We start from the raw sequence: 26,986 nt of genomic DNA, 5'->3' as shown, positions 1-26,986 counted from the left end.
AGTAGAATTGGTTAGGCCACTGGGAGCTCAGCCCTTGGAAGGGATTAAGTTAGTTCTTATGAAAAAAGAGTGAACCTGGCCTCTGTTCTCTCCCTCTCTGGCTTCTTGTGTGATCATGTGTTCTCTCTCTCTGCCCCACCACTCCACTTCCTCAACTGATCCTGTTGTAATGCCATTTGCCATAGTGTGAATCATCCAAGAGAGTTCTCACAAGAGCCAGAAACATGCATTTGAACTTCTGGCTTCCAAAACTATGGGCTAAATAAATTTCTTTAAAAAGGAAAATAAACTACCTAGCCTCAGTTATTTCATTATCATATTGAAAAACATACTCATACATTTTTTTTTTCATATTCTTACTTGCCACCTGTGTATCTTTTCTGGTGAGGTACTTATTCAGCTTATTTAAACCAAGTTGTTCATTTTCTTTTTTTCTGAGTTGTGAGTACTTTTGCATAGTTTTTATATCAAACCTTTATCCGATGAGTCTTTCAAAATATTTTCTCTTAATCTGTAGCTTGGCCCTTCAGTCTCTTGACATTGTCTTTTTTGGAAAGCATACATTTTCAATTTTAATAAAGTACAACCAATCAATTATTTCTTTCAGATTATGCACACAATGTCATATCTAAAAAGTCAATGCCATATCGAAGGTCATGAAGATTTTATTCTATGTTAGTTTCCAAGAATTTTATAGTTTTGTGTTTTACATTTAGATTTATGTTCCATTTGGTGTTCAGTTTTGTGGGTGACATAAAGTCTGTGTCCAGATTTTTTTGTTTTTGTTTTTGCTTATGAATCTGCAGTGTTTTATGATTGTTTGCCGGAAATATGATTCAGGGCTGATGTGAGACAGTGGATAAAAGTCGTGGTTTCCAATGCCAGTGTCCAATGTTGGAGTGCAGGTTGGTGTTCCAGATAGTCTACTTCTGACTCAGCTTCATGCTAATGTGCCTGGGAAGGCAGTGAAAGATGGCCAAAGTATTTGGATCCTTTGGAAGAACACCATGAAGTTCCTAGTTCCTGACTGCAGCCTGGCCCAGAGTTGTCTGTTGTGACTATTTGGGGAGTGAAGCAGTACATGGAAAACCTCTCCCCTTCTCTCTATGTGTCACTCTGCCATTCAAATTTATTTTAAAAAATTTACAAAAAAAAGTGACCTTTTTTTCTGTTATATCACTTTTGATCCTTAGCCAAATGTGCTTGACTACATCCATGTCAGTCTACTTCTAGGTTTTATTGTGTGTCAGTCAGATAGTACCAAGTCCTTTTACTTTGCTCTTTTTCTTTAATATTGAGTTGGCTCCTCTGGATCTTTGGTCTTTCCATATAAACTTTTGAATCAGTTTGTTGATGTCAAGAAAATACTGTGCTTCGTCTTTTGACTGTGATATTGTTGAATATATAGATCAAGATGGGGAGAATAGATATCTCAAAAACATTGAGTCTTTTTATCCATGAACATAGATAATTGCTCCATTTCAGTTCTTCTTTACTATCTTTCATAAGAATTTTATCTTCTTTCTCACATAGATCCTGTACATACTTAGTAGATTTATTACTCAGTATTACTTATATACACACACACATACACACACACCACACACATATGAAGGTACTTCAAAAAGTGTGTGGACAATGGAGAGTATTTCAGTGCAAAAAGTTTTGAAATCCATGAAGCCCTTTGTCATAAGACATTTCCTTGAATTTTTTAAAAGATTCCTTATATACAAGCATGTGTGTATGTGTATGTATGTAAAATACATATGTAACTTTTTGGTTATATTTATTTTTGTAATATAAGAGGTAACATGTTTTTAATCTTGAATTCTATTTGCTTATTGATTAGGTTCTATTTTGGTAACACTAAAATAGTTTCTGAATTTGGTTTGAAAACCAATTTAATGTTATTTTCACTTTATAGAATATAACAGAATAAATTTTGGATAATTTATTCATTGTGAATAAATAAAAATTTTAACACAGAATTTTGGGTAGCTATGATTTCTGTGATCAGGATGATAATAATGATAATACAACACTTATTAATCTTTTAAACAAATTTTCTCATAAATTCTCACAATGTTCCAATAATGTACGGACATTATTCCAATTGATACCATTTGACTATTAAATGTGGGAAATGCCCTGGTGCTCACTATTTGGCACATTTTGCCAAAATATTTCCTTTTTTAATTTCAATAGAAAACTTTTAACTTCTCTTTTTTTGATGCTTCAATCTCTTTTATGTTAAAACTCTAAATAGGAAATGAAGATACTATAGATATTAAATGCCTCAATTCTCCGCAAATTTGATGATGTTTACAACGATAAAGAGTATACAATAACATCGGAATATACTTACTTGCCAAAGTATATTCTTCAGCTTTAACTATTATGAACATTTCCATCTGTATGCTTTTATATATTTTTTCTTATATTTCTCTTATTAATGTCACTGAATGATGACTTTTTCCCTTTTCAGAGAAATGTCTTAATCCTGATCCCCATTCACTCTTTTTATTTCCTAAGTTATCTCCCTAATTAGGTGCTATGTAATATTTCTCAAGTCACTGCAGCACTAAGCCCATGTAATTTTGCTTAAAATAGAAAATTTTTTTTTCTTGAGAGAAGAAGGTAGGGGTGTGTGTGTGTGTGTGTGTGTGTGTGTATGTATTTAATATGGATCTCAGAGGTAGCTTGATCAAAGCTTTTCATTAACATGTAGGCTAGTTCTTGTAGCAAATTACATTGTTGCTTTAAAAAAATTACACTCTTCTCTCTCTGTTGTGGTTAGAATTCATTTTTCTATGCCTTAAAACTGAGTTGCAACATGATTTGGTCAATGAATTTTAGCAGAAAGGGTGTACCCAGACCTTTTAAAATAGTTGTACAGTTATACTTTAATTTTGTGTTCATTTGTCATTGCCAAGTATGTCATCAACCATACTTAGTATATCCCATTGGATCAAAGAAAATGAATGACTCATGGATCCAAATTCAGCCTTTGAGGATCAACCAATTTTCAATCTATCCATAATTTCTGAGAATAATTTGTTAAAGCTACTGAATTTTGTGATGATTAATATTATCATTGTATTTATCACATTATACAATGACATATTTCGAACCCACTTATAAATAGATAACTTTTTGCACATATTCAGCTTGGCTCTATTCCAAAGTTGTTAAACAAATTATTCAGATTTCTATGCAAGTTATTCTATTTTTTTTTCTTTTCTTTTTTTTTTTTTTTTGACAGGCAGAGTGGATAGTGAGAGAGAGAGAGACAGAGAGAAAGGTCTTCCTTTTGCTGTTGGTTCACCCTCCAATGGCCGCTGCGGCCGGTGCATCGCGCTGATCTGAAGCCAGGAGCCAGGTGCTTCTCCTGGTCTCACATGTGGGTGCAGGGCCCAAGGACTTGGGCCATCCTCCACTGCCTTCCCGAGCCATAGCAGAGAGCTGGCCTGGAAGAGGGGCAACCGGGATAGAATCCAGTGCCCCAACCAGGACTAGAACCCAGTGTGCCAGCGCCGCAAGGCAGAAGATTAGCCTGTTGAGCCATGGCGCCGGCCAAGTTACTCTAATTTGATTATAGCACATTATATACATGTGTGAACATATCATACTGCATTGTAAGAATATGTACAATTATTATGTGTCAATTAAAAACTAAAGAAAAACTACTACAAATTCTTACTTGAGATAAACAAAAATCACACTGGGGTTTACTTCATGAAATGTAGAATAACTGATATCTGCCATTAAAAATCAAATTCTGAAAACTTAAATAATTCATATGTATCCTATGTTATATGTTATCTCCTACATATCAGATAAGGAATAGCATTTAAATCTTTGATGTTTCTTCTCCTTGCATTGATTCTTTTTTGTTAGAATTTCTTGAATAATTAGGGTGGATATAATGAACAGTCATCAATAACAACCAATGTTTAAAATTAAATGACCACTGGCTTGGAGGGAAAATACTTTCATGCGAAATCATGGTGATTATAGAATATTGAACAAGTTCTTTTACAATCACAAATGTGTATTTACTATTCAGCTAATTTTATGTATGCTCTAGATCCATGGAAAAATGAAAAGGATGAAGAAGTATAGTACAATGTAATGTGATCCTCTCAGAAGAGTAGTTGATTCCATGTTAACTAGGGTACTACTTACATTGACTTTAAGAAAAATCAAAAAACCTTTGGGCCTAAATTTCCTCATTGTAGAGGAAAGTTGCTTAATAAAATTAATTCAGAAGATTCTTACAGTTCCTATAATCTATGATTCCATTATTGCAATATATATTGAACTTTTTCCTCAAGGGAAAAATGGAAAACACGCCAATGTGGAACAGGAAGAGTGACTTTTAGAGGACTGCCATCTTTCATCCTTACAGACTTACATGTGGCTCCTGCACCAAATCACATGCTTTTCCTATTCAATCTTATCAAGAACTACTCTTGAGCCCCCTCTGTTTCCATTGCTGCTACAGATTCTAGACTTCTATCCATTCCTTTTTTTTTTTTTTAACTTTTTGTTGTTGTTGTTTGACAGGCAGAGTTAGATAGTGAGAGACAGAGAGACAGAGAGAAAGGTCTTCCTTCCGTTGGTTCACCCCCAAAATGGCCACCACGACCGGCATGCAGTGCCAGTCTGAAGCCAGGAAGCAGGTGCTTCCTCCTGGTCTCCCATGCGGGTGCAGGGCTCAAGCACTTGGGCCATCCTCCACTGCCTTCCCGTGCCACAACAGAGAGCTGGACTGGGAGAGGAGCAGCAAGCGCCACAGGCAGAAGATTAACCAAGTGAGCCACAGCGCCAGCCCCCCTTCTACCCATTCATCTGTCAGAACTTGTTATCATCTGCACAAATATTTCATGCTGCCCAGTGTCTACCCAAGTAATTCATATTGACCTCAGGTCTCATTCCAAGTTTATCTCTCCAGGAAAGCTTAACTTGAAGACTGCATTGGGTGTCTTGCTGTAGCCTCCAGAGCACATTCTATTTTTATTTTCAGCATTCATCATATTTAAAATTATTTGATAAGTGTCTGTCCCACTGTACTGAAAACAATGACTAAGTCTCATACGTTTTGCTGTGAATGCTGTTACCTTCACAATGCCTGGCATACAGTCAAAAGTTAATGAATATTTTAAAGTTGTCATAACTTTTAATATTCTATTATTACATTCCAATTCTGGGGGTGTAGAAACAAAAGGCTTAGTTCTTACAGCAGGTTGGAATAAACAAAGTTAAATTGGATATTTTAGGAGAAGTATTGTTCTGAAGGAACTTGATGTATTGAATGTAAAATAAAATCAATCTCTAAGCTAATAAAGAGCAAGAACAAAAAGAATAAATCTCACTCAAATATAAAAGTTATGAGTCATTCATAAAAGCTCTCTTTGTTCTGAGAGGTAGACTAAAATGTTATTATGAAAATCTCACACAAAATATTACATGTGACTTTGTGATTTTTCCTTGGCAAGAGAAACCACTTTTAACAGACTAAAAGATTTCAACAAAGATATGAAAATGATACAAATTGAAGATATATCTCAAAAGACACAGGAATGGGAAAACAAAAAGGGGCTCCCTTAGTGCTAACAGACTTTCACCAGGCAGTAATATATTACATTTGAAGGAAATTCTTAGGGAGTAACTTACCTCAGAACTCATACGAAGACTGTCTCAATAAAGATATCTCAGTTTACTATAATGAATGCAAAACTCATGAATAGTACTATAACTAGATCAATATACAATTTATCAAATCTAATAAGTCTTAGAACTGAAAACTCAGCGACTACTAAGTCTAAGCTCCTTATTTTAAAGTTTTGGAAATTGTCTTTACAAACAGTACTGAATCAGATATGCAGATGAATCACTGGGAGGAAGACAGTCATTTTATATAAATGAATTTGGACTCCAATCTAGTTGAAAAAATTGAAATATCCCTTACAATACATAAATGTTATAGTAATATAAGACACACAATACCTAAGAAGTAGAAATTCATTTTTCTTTCCACATAATGTAAACGTTATTTTACATTAATAATAGACTTCTTATTCTAGAGAATATTAAATCATCATCTAAATATGTTATGTGGACGCATGAAGCCAATGAACTAAATTTCACTTGAGTTAAAGAACAAGATAGCAAGAAATTGGAAATATTTATAACATAAAAATATTATATATAACTACACATTCTATAATTTTATTTCACTAATTTGATTCAACTACACATGAAGATTGGGCAAGTAATGAATATAAAACAAAATCCTGAAATGACTTTTTAAAAATTATTATTTATTTACCCAAGAGGCAGAGAGACAAAGACAGAGAGAGATTTCTCACTTCAGCTGGTTTACTCCTTTAATGCCTGTAATGTACAGGGCTAAGCCAGACTGAAGCTGGGAGCCAAGAACTCAATCCATGTCTCCTACCCAGGCGGCATGGACACAGTCACTTGAGTCATTACCACTGCCCTCCAAGTATGTATTGGCAGGAAGTTGGATTCAGGAACCAGAGTAAAGGACTGAACTTAGGTACTCCAATGTGGCATAAATGCACTTTAAATGGTAGGCTAAATGCTGAACCCTCAAAGATCTTCATTTGTTATTCTTTCATTATTATTTTTCTGATTTAATGAATTTTAAAGTTAAAATTTAAGAAGTAATTCAATACAACATTTTTAAAATTAAAAGCAATTTTGTCTTCTCATGGATATTACTGAATGGCTGTATTTATTAGACATACCTTTTGAATTGTGGCAAGTACCATGGGCATGCACGGATACATAATGAAGGGTTTCTTTTTAGATATAAAAAGTAAAAAGAGAAATATACTCACAAATAATTTTTGTCAGATATCATTATTTCTACACTAGAAATATATGGAGAAAACTTTTTAAAAATTAACTCTAATGAGGAGTATAGCAAGACTCAGTTTTGGTACCTACAAATGGTAAGGCGTCCTAAGAAACACTCTAATGAAGAGGTGGAAAAATCAGCTAAATGAAGGAAAATTGAAAAAAAATCACATAAGTAGAGAAACAGAAGTTTCCAATTTCAATAGTTCCTCTCAACTGCAACTCAGATATTACCTAAGTACGTACCACAAGAATTAAGAGATATGTGGTTGATTGTAATGAATTTTCACTTCATGACTTTGTATAACCCTAAATGTGCTTTAATGGAAAAATGGAAAAATGAATGCAATTTTCAGCCCCAAGGTTTTGCTTCAGTATGAATATTCTTGGTAATAATCTCTATCATATTTTGTTTACATTAGATTTAACCTACTTAGGAAAAGAATAACTTGAACTTTGTAATACAACCACTTCAGCATTTAAAAAATAAATTCTAACAATATACTGCTTATTCTAATTAATTAATTTTGAATACAATATTGTCCTTGTCTTGTTGATTGAGGAAAATTTATACTCGTATTCTTTTTCTTAATATTCTCAGAAGAGCAATACCTTTAAGATATAACAACTTACACTAGTGTTCAGCTCAAAACATTCATTAGTAACATAAACACACATTTGTTTACAGATTCACTGAGATATGAAGTACAGAATCTGTATGTAGTCAGCATAATGAACATGAGCTCAGTCATTCACAAGAGGTTTTTTTTATCCTAGGGGCATCCAACAAATGCTCTATGAACACCATCTTTTACTATCTAAGAAAACTTTCCTAAACCAAAGTAACTAGGCCCTTTTTCTATATTTTCTTCCAAAAATTTTTATAGTTTTAGACCTTATATTTAGATACATAATCCATCTAAAGTTGATTTGTGTATACTATATTAGATAAATATTGAGTTGATTATTATTTGCATGTGACTATCCAATTGTTTCAAGTACCAATTTTTATAAAAATAATATCTTTCCCCACTTAATTCCTTAGCACCTTTGTTGTAAATAAATTGGCCATAAATGTAGGTCTATTTCTGTACTATTCATAAGAGACATCTTAGGGAGAAAAAAAATCAAAACCATTTGCACAATTTTTTTCCATTATCCTCACAATTTCAGTTATAACAATTATTTCTATATATAATAATCATATCGTGTAAGAACCAAAAACTCTCAGAGACAGTTTTAAAACATCTAAATCAATCTTTTAATTTAATGAACTAATTATGCCATAGCTTGTTTAATAAATCATGACATTAGGCAAAGATGCAAAAGTTAATAAATAAATTTTCCCATTATGGATAAATACTGTTAGTAGAGGGTGATTACGGAATTCTTATATTTCTATATTTACCTTCCAGACAAAAGCAATGAACATATTCAGTATTAATGGACTCAATTGTAACTATTCCTTTACATAATTTCACAGTTTTCTTGGGCTTAACTATAGTATACTTCAATGTTAACCTATTATATATATATATGTGTGTGTGTGTGTATATACATATATGTGAATATATATAAAAACATTGAGCTATAATAACATAAATTGTCTCTTCTTACTATGTTGAAAGAATTAAAGAAGAAACATTAGTGTTTTAGTATATTTAGTTGACAGACTCATTTAATGAGTGAAAGTGAACTCAAAATGGCTTAAAATGAATTAAATAAGGAGAAGCGTGTAGTGTCAACACAATTAGGAGATGAAGGTCAAGTGTTTCTTTTCGGAATGACTAAACTTAGGAGTTTCAATTATATCCACAATACTTTTCTGTCTTTTTGTTTATTGATTCTGCCTGCCTCTCTCAGCAAGTTCTTGACATAACAAAAGTTGCTTCCTAGTAGCTCCAAATGTAATGACTCTTAGAGTTTACCACCTCAAAAAAGACATTCTCTTTAACCTGGAATCTGTACCAACTGCCCCAGATCCTGGACTGATAACTGCATCAAAGAGAATTAGGATTAGCTCAGCCTCAATCTATAGAGCTATGCAGATTTGAAAGAGATAAGGTTTATCAAAAACCAGAATGCAACAAAGGGGAAGGCTGCTAGGCAGGTGAAAAAGCATAAACAGTTTGAAAGAGAAAGACAAAACTTAGCCCTTGAAATTAATATACAGTTATAAGTAAAAAAATCAGGATGACAACCTGTATTAGTTTTGAAAGAAGCTTTTTAAAAAAGAAAATTTGTTCACATATTTGAAAATTAGTATGTAAAACCTAAAAATTTTTCAAAGTATAAATTATCAACATTAATATAAGAACAGACCTGAAGAGATTTATAGACAGAGGGGAAAAGCCCTAAAATTTGTAAAATATTTACCTTTTAAGTAAAAATGTCAAGAGAGTTTTATAGCTAGGATATTTTCTACCCTACAAAAATATATGCATAAGTGTTATGTTGTTCAAAGTATTCCAGAATATTGGTGAATTTTCTGAGTCATTCTGTGATATTACCTTAATCCTAAAATCTAAACTCTAAAAAAAATAAATAAATAAAAAATAAAAAAAATAAATAAAAAGAAACCACAGTTCAAATTCACATATTTAATTAATATGAGAAATTTTATTTATTGCTTTCCCTTCTTGTAATAATAGTAATTATAAGGGACTTTTTTTTTTTAATTTGAAAGGCATAGAGACAGAAAAGGAGAGAGATACAGAGATAGACATTTTAAATCTTCTGGTTCACTCCCCAAATGCTGACGACAGCTGAAGATGGTCCAACTTGAAGCCAGGAGAACAAAATTCAAGTCAGGTCTCCTATGTGGGTGGCACATTATCAAAGAGCTGGATCAGAAGTGGAGCAGACAGGACTCAAACCAGCAACCACATGGCATGCCAGTGCTGCAGGCAGTGCCTTAACCCCCTTGAGTCATAACCTGTTACCTTCCAGTGTGCACCTTAGCAGGAAGCTGGAATTAGAAGCAAAATGGAGACTTGAACCCAGACACTCTGATAAGGGATGCAGGTGTCCAGAGTAGTGTTTTAACCTTTGTGCAACATGTCTACCACAATATGAAAAAATTTTAATCAGAGAAATACTAAATTGATCTAAAAATATATTAAAAGATTGGTTGTCATATTCAACAAGGTTTCATTATAAAAATGGAATTCTTATACCAATATTAGAAAATCTATGAACACAATTAAAGAAATGATATAGGTAAACATGTGAACATGTCAAAGGATGTAGAATAAAAGACCAAAAGTTACACTAAAAGTGTTTGAATTTCCTTAACATAGGAAAGACACATTTTCACATATTGTCGTCAAATATGTTAAATGTTCTATATTGTGTAATAAAGCTATGGCCATAAAAAATTTAGGGGGATTTTTAAGTGTTCTAATATGCCCCTACAATAGAGCTCTGGCAACAATGATGTTTATAATTTTGAGGATGAATTCAAATACACTGAGGAACATAGAGAGAATGAAAAAAAGATCCTAGATCCTGAATCACAATGTCAGCAACCACCCAATTCAACATCTGCCCTTTCGTGGACATGTCCTGAGGCAATAGTAAACCTATATTTATTTAAGCTACTATTGGTTTGATTACCAATATTGTTCTAATAAATATTTTTCCCAATAATTATAATGACTGATCAAAATAAATCAAATGAAGGAAAGTTTTAAGTAAGGTGGCTAAATATTAGCTAGTAGACAAAAGTTTTAAGAAATTGTTCTTCATTATAGTTTGAAATGATAAAAGAATAAAGCTATTATGAGTGATCAAGAATCTGTATTATTTTAATAACATAAAATTTAAATTTAGAAACCTAAGTCAAGACCTGATGAGAGCTATTACATAGGAATATCAATATAGATCTATTTAATAGATAATTTTAATGCAATTTGAATAAAAATTAGAAACAATTCTTACATAATTTAACAAAGATGTTTTAGAATATAATTGGGGGAGGAGACCTCCCTCCCAGCGGCCGCCGCCTCTCCTCTCCCCTCCTGCTGCCCAGCTCCCTGCCTAGGCACCCTCTGCAGCTGGTTTAGTTCACAATCCCAGGCCAGGAGGCCGAATGCAACTCTCGCCGGCATGGAACAAATATTTTCGGCCACTTGCTAGGCGGATTTATAATTGGAAAGCTCTTTTGCGTCCTTGTTAAGACCCAGATGCTGGGAGAACACCTTCTAACACGGATGAAGGTGGGTGGGAGCCAGCCAAGGTGGCAGAACATGGCAGACGGGCGTGAACCCAACAAGAGAAGTGGCCCAGGCCTCCTGGTGCCCTGGATGCGAGACGCGGCCCATTTATTTTTATTCCAGGCTTTCCACCGTGTGGTTATGTCACTTTCTCAAAGAAATGTGTATATGTAGGGATATCGATGCTGATTATGTTTAGAAGATTAAAAGAGTATTAATGCTGGCAACAATAAAAAAAAAAAAGAATGTAATTGGAAGATCAACATACAAAAATTGTGAAAATTTTGAAACATAAGAGTTTTCCTGTAAGATGTTTTAAAAAGTAATCTCTTAAAACTAGAAAAGAACAACACAATCAATACAGAAAAAAGTAGTTGAATATATTCAAATATTAATACTGTTGGCAAAATGATGTTTATATATAAAAGAAAATAGTCCAAACATAAAAATGAATTCCAGATGGATTAAAGTGTGAAATGTAAAAAGAAAAGAAAAAAATGGGCCAGTGCTGTGGTGCAGTGGGTTAAGCCGCCACCTGTAGTGCTGGCATGCCTGATGGTTGCCAGTTCAAGTCCTGGCTGCTCCACTTTTCATCGAGCTGCCTGCTCGTGTGCCTGGGAAAGCAGCAGAAGATGGTCCAAAGGGGATCCCAGACAACCACATAGGAGACCTGGAAGAAGCTCCAGGCTCCTGGCTTTGGCCTGGCCCAGCCCTGACTGTTGCGGCCACTTGGGGAGTGAACCAGTGGAAGGAAGACTCTCTCTCTAACCCTTTCAAATATATAAATAATTTAAATATTGTAAAAAAAAAGAGGAAATGCATTGTAACTGACAAATCTTTAAAAAACGTACAACATATGTGTTACGTAGGAAGTCAGAAATAGCATATATGTGTGTGACAATGGCCTAAGGAATTTACATCTACAGTGGTCCAGCATCCGCATCTCAAAGTCACCTTGGTAACCTTCCAGATGTAACCCAGTATCTGCACTTCAAAGTCCTGCCTGGATCCTGATGACCTTCCAGGGGGTCCTGCCCCTTCTACGTGGCCTGATAAACATCTTTCCTCTAAGGTGGAGCAAAGCCAGCCAGGCTTCCCCTGTCTGATAACTTCAGGGGAAAAAACTCAGAAAGGAATTTTTCATATTTACACTCAATAAGTCCTTTGTTCGGGAGGAGAAGAAGGAGAGGGCAGAGAAAAGTCTGGAAGGCAAGATCCATCCCCTTAAAAGCCCCAGCTTAAATGTAAACTGTGCACTTTCTCTCAGGTCCTGTCTGGAGAGGTGCCCATCCATTCTTACGGATGTCTCTACCCTAATAAACCTTGCTATTTTGCTTTCCACTGCTCTCTGTCTCATGCCTGAATTATTTTTTGCTTGAAGACAAGGACTCTTTGCTTCTCCGGTAATAATATGTACAAATGCAGATGCCATAAAAATGACAAATATGATTAAAAGAAAATCAATCAAATCTTGGTGTGGAAAACCATATAGAATCAATGTAGACTGAAAGAAATTACTTGCAATGTATATAATAAACGAAGGACTTAAGGGGTATATATGTATATATTTATGTGCCTGAAGTACTTTAATTGGATAAGGAAAAAAAGGCTACACTAGGTTATGCCAGGATAGCAAATGAACTTGGAAACAAGGTGGGTGAAGTGGACAGCAATGTTCTCCATAGTCCCCCAGGACACAGGTTGCAGGAAGTAGTGTTATTATGTAGTTTTATCACTTGGAGGCCATAAAGCCATTGTTTGGAAACAAAAAAACATTGCTAATTAAATGCATTGACTTAGGTTTTGTGGTTATAGAGCCATACTTCAAGAAGATAGGCAAGGATAATTCAGCATTCATTCAGTATTAGAGGGGAACTAGGTAAATTTTGACTATTAAAAACATCTTCTACAGATCAGGAAACTGAAAATTTTCTTTCTTTTTTTTCTTTCTTTTTCTTTTCTTTTTTTTTTTAAACTTTTATTTAGTGAATATAAATTTCCAAAGTACAGCTTAAGGATTACAATGGCTTCTCCCCCGCCCCCATAACTTCCCTCCCACCCGCAACCCTCCCCTTTCCTGCTCCCTCTTCCCTTCCATTCACATCAAGATTCATTTTCAATTCTCTTTATATACAGATCAAAACTGAAAATTTTCAAAGGAGATGGAATCCAAGTGACTAATAAGTCTAGAAATTGCGATCAAGAATATTATAGCTATTAAATACAGTAATTCTACTTAATTGAATTCTATTTAAAACACATCAGATTGGTCATTTAACAAAATACTGGTGGCAATTGTGTTATATTGTAAGAAAGAGTCTCAGTTGTGCCTTACTAGGAAAAGTGAAAATTAAAAAAAAAAAAATCAGAAACTAAGAATACATTCTCGTTTTAACCATCCATACTATTTTCAGAATATGCAGCCCCATTAGAAAAGACTGTAAGGATCTTTTTTGTAAGAATATTTCAGAGATCCATTAAGATGAATAGTAAGAAGCCACACTGACTTCAGCAACTGAAAGGTACCAGAAAGAGAATGGTAGAGCCATGTTCCCAGCGACTGATGGAGAGGAATTTTCAGTGGAGAAGGACAGAACAAAACAGACTCAATGGAGCAGTGAGGGAAGAAGACAGACCTACCACCGCCAACCACTCCTGCAAATACACAGTCAGCTCCAGGCTTGGAAGTATCATCTTCTGAGTTCAAGGTGAGAAGAGGCTACCATGGCTCCTACCATTGGTAGCTTTGACTGAGGGAAAATTTCACAGCCTACACTGGCTTTGATTCTGGCCTTGGGAGCTAGGTGGAAGGGGTAGGGGCTGTGCAACTACTATGCTCCATGAGGTAAGGCCACATTGCCTGCCTCCTCTCTGCCCTCCCTCCCCACATCAAAGCACTATACTCAATCTGCTGAGGAAGACCTACAGTTGAATTCTGTTCTGAGTCATGAAACAGCAGATAGTCCCACTGCTGCCAGAGGCCACTGGAGCCTGAATAGAGAAACTGGCAAAGAGGAGACTGGAAGACCCACACCTTGTGCCTGTGGGAGTTCTGGGGCTCCATCACACCCAACTTGGGTGTCATTCTGAACTCTTGTCTTACAAAAAAAGGGGGTCAGAACTTCCTGTACTCAAACTGAGCACACCCTGGAACTAAAAAGTAAGCCTCAGATACTCCACCAAGCCTCAGAGGCACACTTCTAGGGAATAAAGACTTCACTCAAAAACAGACAGGGGCCAGCAGGTGACAGCAGTAGAGCCACCACCTGCGGTGCCAGCATCCCATATAGGCACCTGTTAGAGTCCCAGGTGCTCTACTTCCAATCCAGCTCCCTGCTAATGTGCCTAAGAAAGCAGTGGAGGATGGCCCAAGACCTTGGGCTCCTACACCCACGTGGAAGACCCTGAAGAAGCTCCTGGCTCCTGGCTCTTCCCCTTCTGTCTGGCCAGGGCCCTGTCATTCCAGCCATCTAGGGAGTGAACCAGTGGATGGAACATTTCTCTCTCTCTGTGAATCTTCCTTTCAAAATAAATACATTAAATCTTTAAAATATTAACAAAATCCTCCGGAGGATAGAGTTTACCCTAGGTGCAATGTAGAAATGCAATCAATGTAGAAACACATAAAACATGAATAAGGAAAGTAGTATGTCTTCCTAAAAGGAACACGATAATTTATTAATATTTGACTGCAAAGAAGAGGAGATTTATGAAATGTATAAAAGGAATTAAAAAGATGATTGTAAGGTTCCTTAGAAACGGAAAAACAATTAAAGAAATAAGTAAGTCAGTATATGACATGGATAAAAAATTCAGCAGACATACAGATATGAAGAAAAACAAACAGAAATATTAGAAATGAATTATTCCATAAATCAAATAAAAATACAGTGACAAGCCTTAAGAACAGACTTGGTGAGTGAACCTTGAATGTACTTACATAAAACAAGTCTCAACAATTTTTTTTTTTTTATTTGACAGGTAGCGTTACAGACAGTGAGAGAGAGACAGAGAGAAAAGTCTTCCTTCCGTTGGTTCACTCCCTAAATAGCTGCTACAGCCAGTGCTGTGCTGATCTGAAGCCAGGATTCAGGTGCTTCTTCCTCGTCTCCCATGTGGGTGCAGGGCCCAAGCACCTGGGTCATCCTCCACTGCCTTCCCGGGACACAGCAGAGAGCTAGACTGGAAGAGGAGCAACCGGGTCTAGAACCCGGCACCCATATGGGATGCCGGCGCCGCAGGTGGAGGATTAACTAAGTGAGCCACACGCTGGCCCCCTCAACAAATTTTTAAGCAATGGAATCCTATCATGTATCTTTTCTGACCACAGTAGAATAAAGCTAGAAATTAACAACAAAACCAACTCTAGAAAATATTCAAACACATGAAACTGAACAGCATACTCCTGAATGAACAACAAAAACCAAGAGGAAAATAAAAGTTTTCTTGAATGAAAATGACAACACAACATAATTTACAGAAAATGCAGTATTAAGAGGAAAGTTTAGGGGCTGGTGTTATTGCCTAGTAAGTTAAGCCAAAGCCTATGATGGTGGCATTCCATAAGGGTACCCATTCGTTTCCCAGCTGCTCCATTTCTGATTGAGCTCCCTGCTAATGTCTCTGGGAAAACAGCAGAAGATAGTCAAAACAGTTGGGCAACTGCACCCACATGTGAGGTCCAGAAGCTCCTGGTTCCCGTCTTTAGCCTGGTCCAGCCGTGCCATTGGGGACATCTGGAGAGTGAAACAGGATGGAATAGTCTCTCTCGCTCTCTCTATCTCTGTCTCTGTGTGTGTGTGTGTGTGTCCCTCCCTCTCTGTTACTCTGCTTTTCAAATAAATAAGTAAATATTTTAAAAGTGAAAAGTTTATAGAAATATGTGCCTACAATAAAAAAAAAAAAAACTGGAAACATGTCAAATAATGATCCAACAATGCATCTAAAGAACCTAGAAAAACTAGAACAAACTAAATACAAAATTAAGAGAAAAGAAATAATAAAACTTACTTAGATATAAACAAAATAGAAAACAAAAAAAACTATACAAACATTAGTGAAAGGAACAGCGAGTTTTGAAAAAAAAATAATAAACAAAACCTATAATTCAGTGGCCCAACTAATGGAAGAAGATCCAAATTAATAAAGCCAGAATTTAAAAAGGGGATGTTATAATTTATACCACAGAAATACAAAGAATCATTAGGAATTATCACAAACAGAAATATGCCAACAAATGGAAAAATGAATAGAATCCTGGAGGCATATAATTTACCAAAATTTAGGCATGCAGACATAGAAAACCTGAATAGACCAATAACCAAAATTTAGATTAATTTAGTAATAAAGACACCCCAACAAGAAAAGTTCAGGACCACTTGGCTTCACTGCTGAATTCTATAAAACTCTTAAAGAAGGTCTAACCCCAACTATTCAAAGTTGAAATAGAGGGAACCTTCCAAACTCATCGATGAGGCCAGCATTACTTTAATACCAAACCCAGAGAAAGATCAACAAAAAAGAGAACTAGAAAAAAAAATACTCTGATGACAAAAAAATACAAATACTAGCAAATTGAATTCAAAAACACATCAAAAAGATATGCCACCCAGAAAAAGTGGGATTTATCCTTGGCACACAGGAATGTTTCAACACAGCACATCAATAAATGTGATATATCACATTGACAAAATGAAAAATCAAAATCATAAGATTATCTCAACAGATGCAGAGGAAGCATTTGATAAAATGTAACACTGTTTCATGACATAAACCTAAAAAAAAACAAAACAAACAAACAAAAAATTGGGTATAGAAGGAAAATTCCTAAACACAATCAAGGCAGTATATTAAAAACAAACAGTGAGCACTATACTAATTAGGGAAATGCTGGAAATATTTCCACTAAGATTTGGTACCAGACAAGAATGCTCACTGTCATCACTATTATTTAACATACTATGAAAGTTTTAGCCAGAGCCATTAGGCAAGGAAAATAAATCAAATGGATACAAATTGGATTGCAGGAAGTCAAATTATCCCTATTTGCAGATGTCATGGTACTTTATATAGGGAAGACAGACTATCAGAACTCATGAGAATTTGGCAAAGTTGCAAGATAAAAAATTAACATACAAAAATAATGTCATTCTTTTTTTTAAGATTTAATTGTTTATTTGAAAGGCAGAGTAACAGAGAGGTGGGTGGTGGTGGAGAGAGAGAGAGAGAGAGAGAGACAGAGAGGAGAGAGAGGTCTTCCATTCGCTGGTTCACTCCCCCAGTGGCTGAAATGGCCAGAGCTGTGCCGATCCGAAGGCAGGAGCCAGGAGCTTCCTCTGTGTTTCCCATGTGGGAGCTGGGGCCCAAGGACTTGGGCCATCTTCTACTGATTTTCCAGGACACAGTAGAGGGCTGGATCAGAAGTGGAGCAGCCAGGACCTGGACTGGTGCCCATATGAGATGCTGCCACTGCAGGCAGCGACTTTACCCGCTGGGCCCTAATGTCATTCTTTTAGACCAACAATGCTTTGACAAAGAAAGAACTTTTGGCCTGCACTGTGACTCACTTGGCTAATCCTCCACCTGTGGCACCAGCACCCCAGGTTCTAGTCCTGGTTGGGGTGCTGGATTCTGTCCCAGTTGCTGCTCTTCCAGTCTAGCTCTCTGCTGTGGCCCAGGAAGGCAGTGGAGGATGGCCCAAGTGCTTGGGCCCTGCACCCGCATGGGAGACCAGGAAGAAGCACCTGGCTCCTGGCTTCTGATCGGCACAGCGCACCGGCCGTAGTGGCCATTTTGGGGGTGAACCAACGGAAGGAAGACCTTTCTTTCTGTCTCTCTCTCTCACTGTCTAACTCTGCCTGTCCAAAAAAAAGGGCTTTTAAGATCAGTGTCCTTGTCTTGCTCCAAATGGTGGAGTTAGTAATGTGCCAGGGGATTCCAATACAATCCCATCAAGGTGGCATGTACCAATGCCATCTCACTAGTCCAAGTGATCAATTTCAGTTCACAATTGATGACTCTGATAGGTCTAAGAGTCAAATGGATCACACAAACAAGACTAGTGTCTGCTAATACTAACTGATAGAATAAAAAAGGGAGAGAACGATCCAACATGGGATGTGGGATACACAGCAGACTCATAGAATGGCAGATGTCCTAAACAGCACTCTGGCCTCGGAATCCTTAAGGCATTCTGATCTGGCTGAAGAGCACATGAGAGTATTTTAGGCATGGAAAGCCAAGACACTCTGGAAAAAAAAAAAAAAAAAAAAAAAAGAGGACCTAAATGAAAGATCTCTGCGAGTGAGATCCCAGTAGAAAGAACGGGCCATCAAAGAAGAAGGTACCTTTCTCTGAAGGGAGGAGAGAACTTCCACTTTGACTATTACCTTTTCTAAATAAGATTGACGTCAGCGAACTCAAGAGGCTTCCATAGCCTTGGAAACTCATGACTAGAGCCTAGGGAGATTTCTGACGCCATAAGCAAGAGTGTCAAATTGTTAAGTCAACAACAGGAGTCACTGTGTACTTACTCCTCATGTGGGATCTCTGTCCTTAATGTGTTGTCCAATGTGAATTAATGCTATAACTAGTACTGAAACAGTATTTTACATTTTGTGTTCTGTGTGGGTTGAAACTGATGAAATCTTTACTTAATATATACTAAATTGATCTTCTGTATATAAAGATAATTGAAAATGAATCTTGATGTGAATGGAATGGGAGAGGGAGCGGGATATGGGAGGGGTGCGGGTGGGAGGGAAGTTATGGAGGGGAAAAAGCCATTGTAATCCATAAACTGTACTTGGAAAAATTATATTTACTAAGTAAAAGTTAAAAAAAAAAAGATCAGTGTCCTTTACAATAGCTACAAAAAGCTTTAAATACTTTGGGATAAATTTAATCAACTATGTAAAAGGTCTCTATGATGAAAACCACAAAATATTAAAGAAAACAAAAAGACAAAAAAGAAATGGAAAAACGTTCTATGTTCATGGATTTTAAGAATCACTATTATCAGAATGTCCAAACTACCCAAAGCAATTTAAGACTCCTCCTGCAACACCAGCATTTCATATGGGCACAGGTTCTACTCTTGATTGCTCCGCATCCAACCCAGCTCCCTGCTAATGTGCTGGGAAAGCAGCAGATTACGGACCAAATCCTAGACCCCTGCACCACCTAAAAGATTCAGATGAAACTTCTGGCTCCTGTTAGGCTTGGTGTAGCCCTGGCCATTGCGACCATTGGAGAGTGAACCAGAGGACTGAAGATCTCTCTGACTTTCCTTCTGTCTCAGTAACCCTGCCTTTCAAATAAATAAATAAATACATCTTCTTTTAAAAAAATGAAGAGGTAACGGACAGACTAAGAGAAAATATTTGCAAAATATGCATTCAGCAAAGAGCTATTATTCAGAATAGATACAGTACTCAAGAAATGTAGAAAGAAAATAGTCCAGTTAAAAAATGGCCAAAGTATATGAACAGGCAGTTTTCAAAGTGAAATACAAATGGGCAACAAATACAAGAAACATGTTCAGGATCACCAGCCATCCAAAAAATGAAAATTAAAACCACAATGTGGTATCATCTCAGCCAAGTTAGAATGGCTACATTCCAAAAGTCAAAAAATAACAAATGCTATAGAGGATGAAGATTAAAAGGTACCCTGATAAGTGGTGGTAGTGCAAAGTGTTACAATCATTATGGATAACAGTATGGAGAGTCCTCAGAAGACTAAAACTAAATCTACCATATAACCCAGCTATCCCACTCTTGGGAATATAGCCAAAGGAAATGAAGTCAGCATATTAAAGAGATACCTGAACTCCCATGTTTATATCAGTCAATTCACAATAGCTAAGATATGGATATGGAATCAACCTAGATGTGCATCAACTGATGGCTGGACAAAGAGAATATATATATATATATATATATATATATATATATATATATATATGTGTGTGTGTGTGTGTATAGAATAGAATATTATATATAGGAATATATATATATATATATATATATATACACACACACACACATAATGAATATTACTCAACCAGGAAAAAGAATGAACTCCTTATGTTTGTGAAAAGATGGATACAACTGGAGAACATTAGGTTATGTTAAGCCAGACCCAAAAGAAAAAAATATCACGTATTTTCTCTTGTGTTAGTTAATATATAGAATATAAAAATATATGGATGCCATGTAATTCAGTATTTAGTTATAAATATTACTTTACTGAATTACATCATGTGAATGAAAATTCACTCTCATTTCATGTTACAAACACTGCAAATGGTTAGGGAATAGTGAGGACTCATGCAGTAGTAGTAACGCTTTGTTCTCAATTTGGGTGTTTATGAATGTGATTGGATACCAAAAAAAGTAACTCATTTGTGGAAGGCGCCACAGCTCAATAAGCTAATCCTCCGCATTGTAGTGCCGGCACACCGGATTCTGTCCCGGTTGCCCCTCTTCCAGGCCAGCTCTCTGCTATGGCCCGGGAGTGCAGTGGAGGATGGCCCAGGTCCTTGGGCCCTGCACCCAATGGGAGACCAGGAGAAGCACCTGCCTCCTGGCTTCGGATCAGCGCGATGCGCCGGCTGCAGCGCGCTGGCTGAGGCGGTCATTGGAGAGTGAACCAATGGCAAAAAGGAAGACCTTTCTCTCTGTCTCTCTCTCTCTCACTATCCACTCTGCCTATCCCCCCCCCCAAAAAAAGTAACTAATTTGTAACTATATACTTGGTGCATTTCTTGGTATGTATACTATATTTCCAAAAAATGTTTTTTAAAAAGTTGAACTTTCAGTCATGGAAACATCAAAAGAAAAGAAATCATATTTATTTCAATATTATAAAAACATAATAAAACCAATGATCTAAATGACTTGATTCATGTTAAATTATAGTGTGTCCATTTGGTGGAATACAGTATAATGATGTATAAGAATGTCACATATCCATGTGTAATGACAAAAAAGATAGTTGTAAACTATCAATAAATAAAAACATAGTTGGAAAGTATATGTAGAGCATTATATAGAAGAAAAAGCAAAAGAAAAAAAGGAAGGGCTGACGCTATGGCACAGCAGGTTAAAGCCCTGGCCTGAAGTGCCAGCATCCCATATGGGCACCGATTCAAGACCTGGATGCTCCACTTCTGATCCAGCTCTCTGCTATGGCCTGGGAAAGCAGTAGAATATGGCCCAATTCTTAGGCCCTGCACTCACATGGGAGACCCAGAAGAAGCTTCTGGCACCTGGCTTCAGATCGGCGCAGCTCTGGCCGTTGCGGCCATCTGGGGAGTGAACCAACAGATGGACGACATCTCTCTCTCTCTCTCTCTCTCTCTCTCTCTCTGTGCCTCTCCTCTCTCTGTGTAACTGACTTTCAAATAAATAAAAAAAGAAAAGAATTAAAGGAGCCAAAGGAAAATGGAAGAAAGGAAGAACAAAGAAAACAAGTGAGGAAAAGAAAAGGAAGTGATTCTAATAACACAAAAATGTAAAATCCAAATGTTTGATATTATCTGTTATTTTTGCCCTACAAATTTAGTTTTAAATATCATCAGAAGCTATCCACTAAATGTTTCAATTAACCTCCACAAATAGTGTTTGATGAATAAGAAAAATAATAACTCCATCGTAAATGGGCACTTTAAAGTAAGCTTGATTTTTTAATTAGATTTAAACTTTGGATCAAATATTTGTGAATGGTTATACATTTTCAAATTAATTTTTGCTATCAGTTCTTTAGTATATGCTCTTGAATTTGGGCAAATAATGGAATTTCTGTCTCTCAGCTCTACAGTGAAGGAAAGGGACTCTGAATTAATGTTAGGCTATATGGGGTCGGTGCTGTGGTGCAGTGGGTTAAAACCACGGGCCTGAAGTGCTGGCATCCCATGTGGGTGCCGGTTCTAGTCCCGGCTGCTCCTCTTCCAATCCAGCTCTCTGCTATGGCCTGGGAAAGCAGTGGAAGATGGCCCAAGTCTTTGGGCCCCTGCACCCACGGGGGAGACCCAGAGGAAGCTCCTGACTCCTGGCTTCAGATCGGCGCAGCTCTGGCCGTTGCGGCCTTCTGGGGAATGAACCAACAGATGGAGGACTTCTCTCTCTCTCTGCCTCTGCTCTCTCTGTTTAACTCTGACTTTCAAATAAATAAATAAAAAAATCTTTTAAAAAAGTGAAGCTATAAAAATTAATCATTATAAATATTTTAAGAAAAATAATCTTCTATGAAAATACTGCATTTCAATATTGTAGGTCATCCAACAAAACCAGATGGCATTATCAAAATTTTAAACTCTGGGCATGTACGATAGCTCAGAGCTATTTCAGAATTTAAATGTATAAATGAATATAAATTTCAGCTAAAACTTATGGAAATAATAGAAACTGTCTTAAAGACAACATAATTAAAAGACAGAATTAAGAATTATTGGGGCCTGTGCTGTGGCTCAGTAGGTTAATCCTCCGCCTGCAGCACCGGCATGCCATATGGGCGCTGGTTCTAGTCCTGGTTAGTCCTCTTCCAATCCTGCTCTCTGTTATGGCCTGGGAAAGCAGTGGAAGATGGCCCAAGTCCTTGGGCCCCTGCACCCGAGTGAGAGACCGAGAAGAGGAACATGGCTCCAGGCTTTGGATCGGCACAGCTCTGTGCTGTTGCAGCCATTTGGAGAATGAACCAACAAAAGGAAGACCTTTCTCTCTGTCTTTCCTTCTCACTGTCTGTAACTCTACCTCTCAAATAAAAAAATACAATCTTAAAAAAAAAAAAAGAATTAAGAATTATGTTATATCCCTACTAGTCATGGGATTTTAAGTAAACTACCTTACCAGATGTGCTTCAATTACTTCAGCTCTACAACAGGGATATCACTACCCATCTCATGGGGCTCTGGTGAAGATTAAATTAGACAATACCTGTGCTTACAAAGGTACACGGCATTAGTTATCTAACTCAGCGAGTGTTAGCTATTAATCCTGACTTATTATACCTAACAAGTGTTTCTGACTTTAACAGACTAAAAACATCAGTAACTTCTTAAGTATCCAGTGTTATTCTATTAACCTCTGCTATTGAGCATAGTAATCAGCATTCTAGCATGCACATAATAAACATTAAATGGATCCCAACAGAATAAAACATTTAGATAAACAATTATTTTCTTGATTTACAGTATCTGTTCCTTCTTATATTTTAAGATAAGCACTATCAAAACAATATAGAAACAAAAATCCTAGCAACTCCAGTTTAAAGCTAACATTGTAAAGTTACTATCAATTTAACCAGAAAACTGAGCATTATTTTATATTCATAAATAATTTTTGTTTCTCAATTATAGAGTCTTAGAACAGTAATTGTCAAACAATATTTTTTGAAGCCCTAAGGTTGTCCTTATGTTTAGAAAGGATGAGAAGCAATCTGACCCAGTGGGTATACCAGGCTTCCTTTCCATCACTGTTCTAGCTTTTAAGCTTTCTATTTTGGATTTATAACAGGAGACTGCAATTAAATTACATTTTCCTTAAAATAAATTTTCAAAAATCAAAGTAATTAGAAAAACAATTTAAGAATAAATATATATTTGAAACCAAGGTCTAGATCATTTATTTTATTACCGTATTTAAAATTTTAAAAATTTGAGACAAAATATTCAACAAAATGTATTTTTTATTTAGAGACCTACATTTAATGTTATCAACAGATGACCAAAAAAGGTATCTTTAGATCAAATCTTGAAAGGTTTTTAGCAGGTGTTCCATTTAGAACCTACACGATAGTCAACAGGCAGCATGTAATTATGAAAATTATTTTTAGTAAGCAAAGTAGCTGAAGCTATCTGCACATCAAACTTGAAACTTCTCAAAATAAACCCTATTTCAACTTTGAGCTCCAGTTTTAAACTATGAAGAATGCAAAAGCATTATTTTCACATTAGAAAAAAAAATCATGGTAAACTAAACTTTGGAGGACATTATTTATTTAGGGCAAATCATTTGTTTAGCTTATGTGAATAAATAATTATATAAAGAGGCGGCTGGCGCTGTGGTGTAGCAGGCTAAGCTTCCTCGTCTGGCAACACCATCCCATATGGGCACCGGTTTTAGTCCTTGTGCTCCTCTTCGGTTCCAGCTCTCTGCTATGGCCTGGGAAAGCTTTAGAAGATGGCCCAGGTGCTTGAGCCCCTATACCCACGTGGGAGACCCAAAGAAGCTCCTGGCTCCTGGCTTTGGATCAGCCCAGCTCTGGCCATTATGGCCAATTGGGGAGTGAACCAGCGAATGGAAGATCTTTTCTCTCTATCTCTCCCTCTCTCTGTAATCCTACCTCTTAAGTATTATTATATTAGTAAAAATCTTTGAAAAAAAGAGCAAGGGGTTTGCTAATGAAAATACAAAAACAAGTGTGACATATTTCCTGTCTGGTTACAAATTATCTAGAGAGCTTATAGAGAGGAGGTGGTCTTTTTTGATGGGTAGAGTTAAGAAAGGCTTCACAAAAGAGGACAAATTTGAACTTTGTCTTGAAGCATGAACAGAGTACAGCTACGTTAAAATTAGAAGGATCTCTGTGAGTGAGACCTCAGTGGGAAGAAGGGGCCATTAAAGAAGGATGCACTTTTCTCTGATGGGAGGAGAGAACTTCAACTTTGCTTATGGCCCTGTCTAAATGCTGATGGAGTTTGTTGACTCTAAAGGTTCCATAGCCTTGGCAGCTCATGGCAAGAGCAGCAGGTGATCACTACATCATAAATAAGAGTGTCAATAGTTAAATCAACAACAGGAGTCACTGTATACTTACTCCCAATGTAGGACCCCGTCTTTAATGAGTTGTACCATGAGAACAAACTGTAAAACTTGTTTTCAAACTGTACTTTATAATTTGTGTGTCTGTGTGGGTACAAACTGTTGAAATCTTTACTTAGTATAGAGTTGGTCTTCTCTATATAAAGTTAATTAAAACGAATCTTAATGAAGAATGTGATGGGAGAAGGAGTAGGAGGTAGGGAGATAGGACGGGAGTGGCAGTGGGAAGGAGGGTATGCAGGGAAAAACCACTATATTCCTAAAGCTGTACCTATAAAAATTGTACTCATTAAATAAAGGCTTTTTTATAAAAAAAATTAGAATAGGGATCCAGGTAAACATTACTGAATATCCAAAAAAGGCTAAACATGAAACAACTTGCTGGGTCAGAGAATTATGGATGATTTGATAAAAATTTGGAGTTTAGGAAAAAAAGGAGGGAGAATGCTGCAGGATAATCTATAGAGGCTTTTTTTCTTTTTATTTCATTCCTAAGCAATGAAAAGTTAGAGAAACATTTTAAATGAGAATGTAATACAATCACCTCTTTGATGCTGGAAAATTATCATTAGTAATGTGAAGGTTAGGTTGAAAGACAAGATGGAAGAGAGGGAGAAAAATAAGGGCAATGTTTATTTAGATCTCCTGGGAAAGTTATATAACAATAGTGTATATGACCTTCATGAGAGAGAGTTATCTGCATGTTCTTTATTCAATAATACATTCAGTACCTGACACATATGCAGATTCTTAGAAATTATTTAAATTACTATTAGTAAAACTGAGCAGAAAGAGAACAAACTAAGACTTAATTGTGCTATTTTACAATGTACTTCCAGCTCTTGAACCGTAACAGAGTGGAGAGCTGTGTCAATATCAATAGAACTCTCCCCTGCTGCTACAACCTGTTCATGAGTTTTAATAACTACATTTCTTGTTGAAGCATTGCCATTAATGATTAATATCGTTTCTAAGGTTTACACGGGTATAGACTTTTCGACAGGTAACTTTCATAGGGTGGAGGAAACAATAAAAACAAAAGGAATGTACTGATGCCATTTTCACTTAGCCATGCACAGGGGATGGGGAGGAGAAAAAATGAAGGGCATACTTTCAACATCATCTGACTATTGTCTCAATTTTGTAACCTGGCTTTATTTATTTGGAATACATGTTGATTTTAAATAAACAATGAACATATTTAAAACTATAAATAGGGTAACCCTTTAAAATGACACTTATACAGATTTTCTGAACTATTCATATTAATATACTACCAAATTTACTCAAAAGAAAGAAACAAACGACAAATGTGTTCTGTCTCCCAGACAACATCATGCATTCATTTCAGTGTGTCTGGACACAAAAGCATAGCAGTATTTGAAAATGTGAACTCTGACTAAAAACTGTTATTATGCAAGTAAGAGAATTTTTCACTGTCATTGCTTAATTGATAAGAAAGAATGATAATTCTTACCACAATAGTAATAATAAATTCAAGCCACATAACATATTCAATGGTCTCTTTTACATTTTAACATTTTAAAACATAGAATTTACTAACATTTAGACAGTTTTTCAGTCAGAATTACAAATAATGATTTCTTATATGTATATTTGTACCTATATATTGATATCAATCAAAATTCAATGTGTCAAAGATATTCATGACATCTAAATATTTGCATCTCTTTTTCAACAGGAACTGGAACAAAAGATGTTGTGACACACATGTCATTAATAATTAAACTGAATCTCTACCAACACTGTGATGGGTAATAATTATTTAACAAATTTGTGGCCTATGATTTACTTCACAGAAGTTAATAATCTTGACATAAAGGTCATGTATTTGGTTAAAAATATTGGTACCTGGAATATTTGAGGATTTAAATCATTTAATATTACATGCAAATATTCAATATTTAGCATATTTTTGTCAGGCAAAGTATTTAAATCACATAAAACTGCAAGGCATACTCCAGGAAAGGGCAAGAGTCCAGGGTGACTGAAGCACGGGATTGTATAATAGATTCAGAGAGAGATGAGGTACGTAAAATAAAC

General features: G+C 36.1%; 1 protein-coding gene across 2 annotated transcripts in view; it reads right to left on the bottom strand.

The window, feature by feature from the left end:
* The window catches only part of CSMD3 (CUB and Sushi multiple domains 3), a 1,267,615-nt gene that overhangs the window by 585,978 nt on the left and 654,651 nt on the right, over window positions 1-26,986 (bottom strand). The gene's annotated exons all lie outside the window — the stretch shown is intronic.

The sequence above is a fragment of the Lepus europaeus genome, chromosome 4 (assembly GCF_033115175.1).
Source record: "Lepus europaeus isolate LE1 chromosome 4, mLepTim1.pri, whole genome shotgun sequence".
In the NCBI taxonomy this organism is placed as follows: domain Eukaryota; kingdom Metazoa; phylum Chordata; class Mammalia; order Lagomorpha; family Leporidae; genus Lepus; species Lepus europaeus.
The sequence above is the reverse complement of the archived record's forward strand: the minus strand, read 5'-3'. Positions and strand labels throughout refer to the sequence as shown.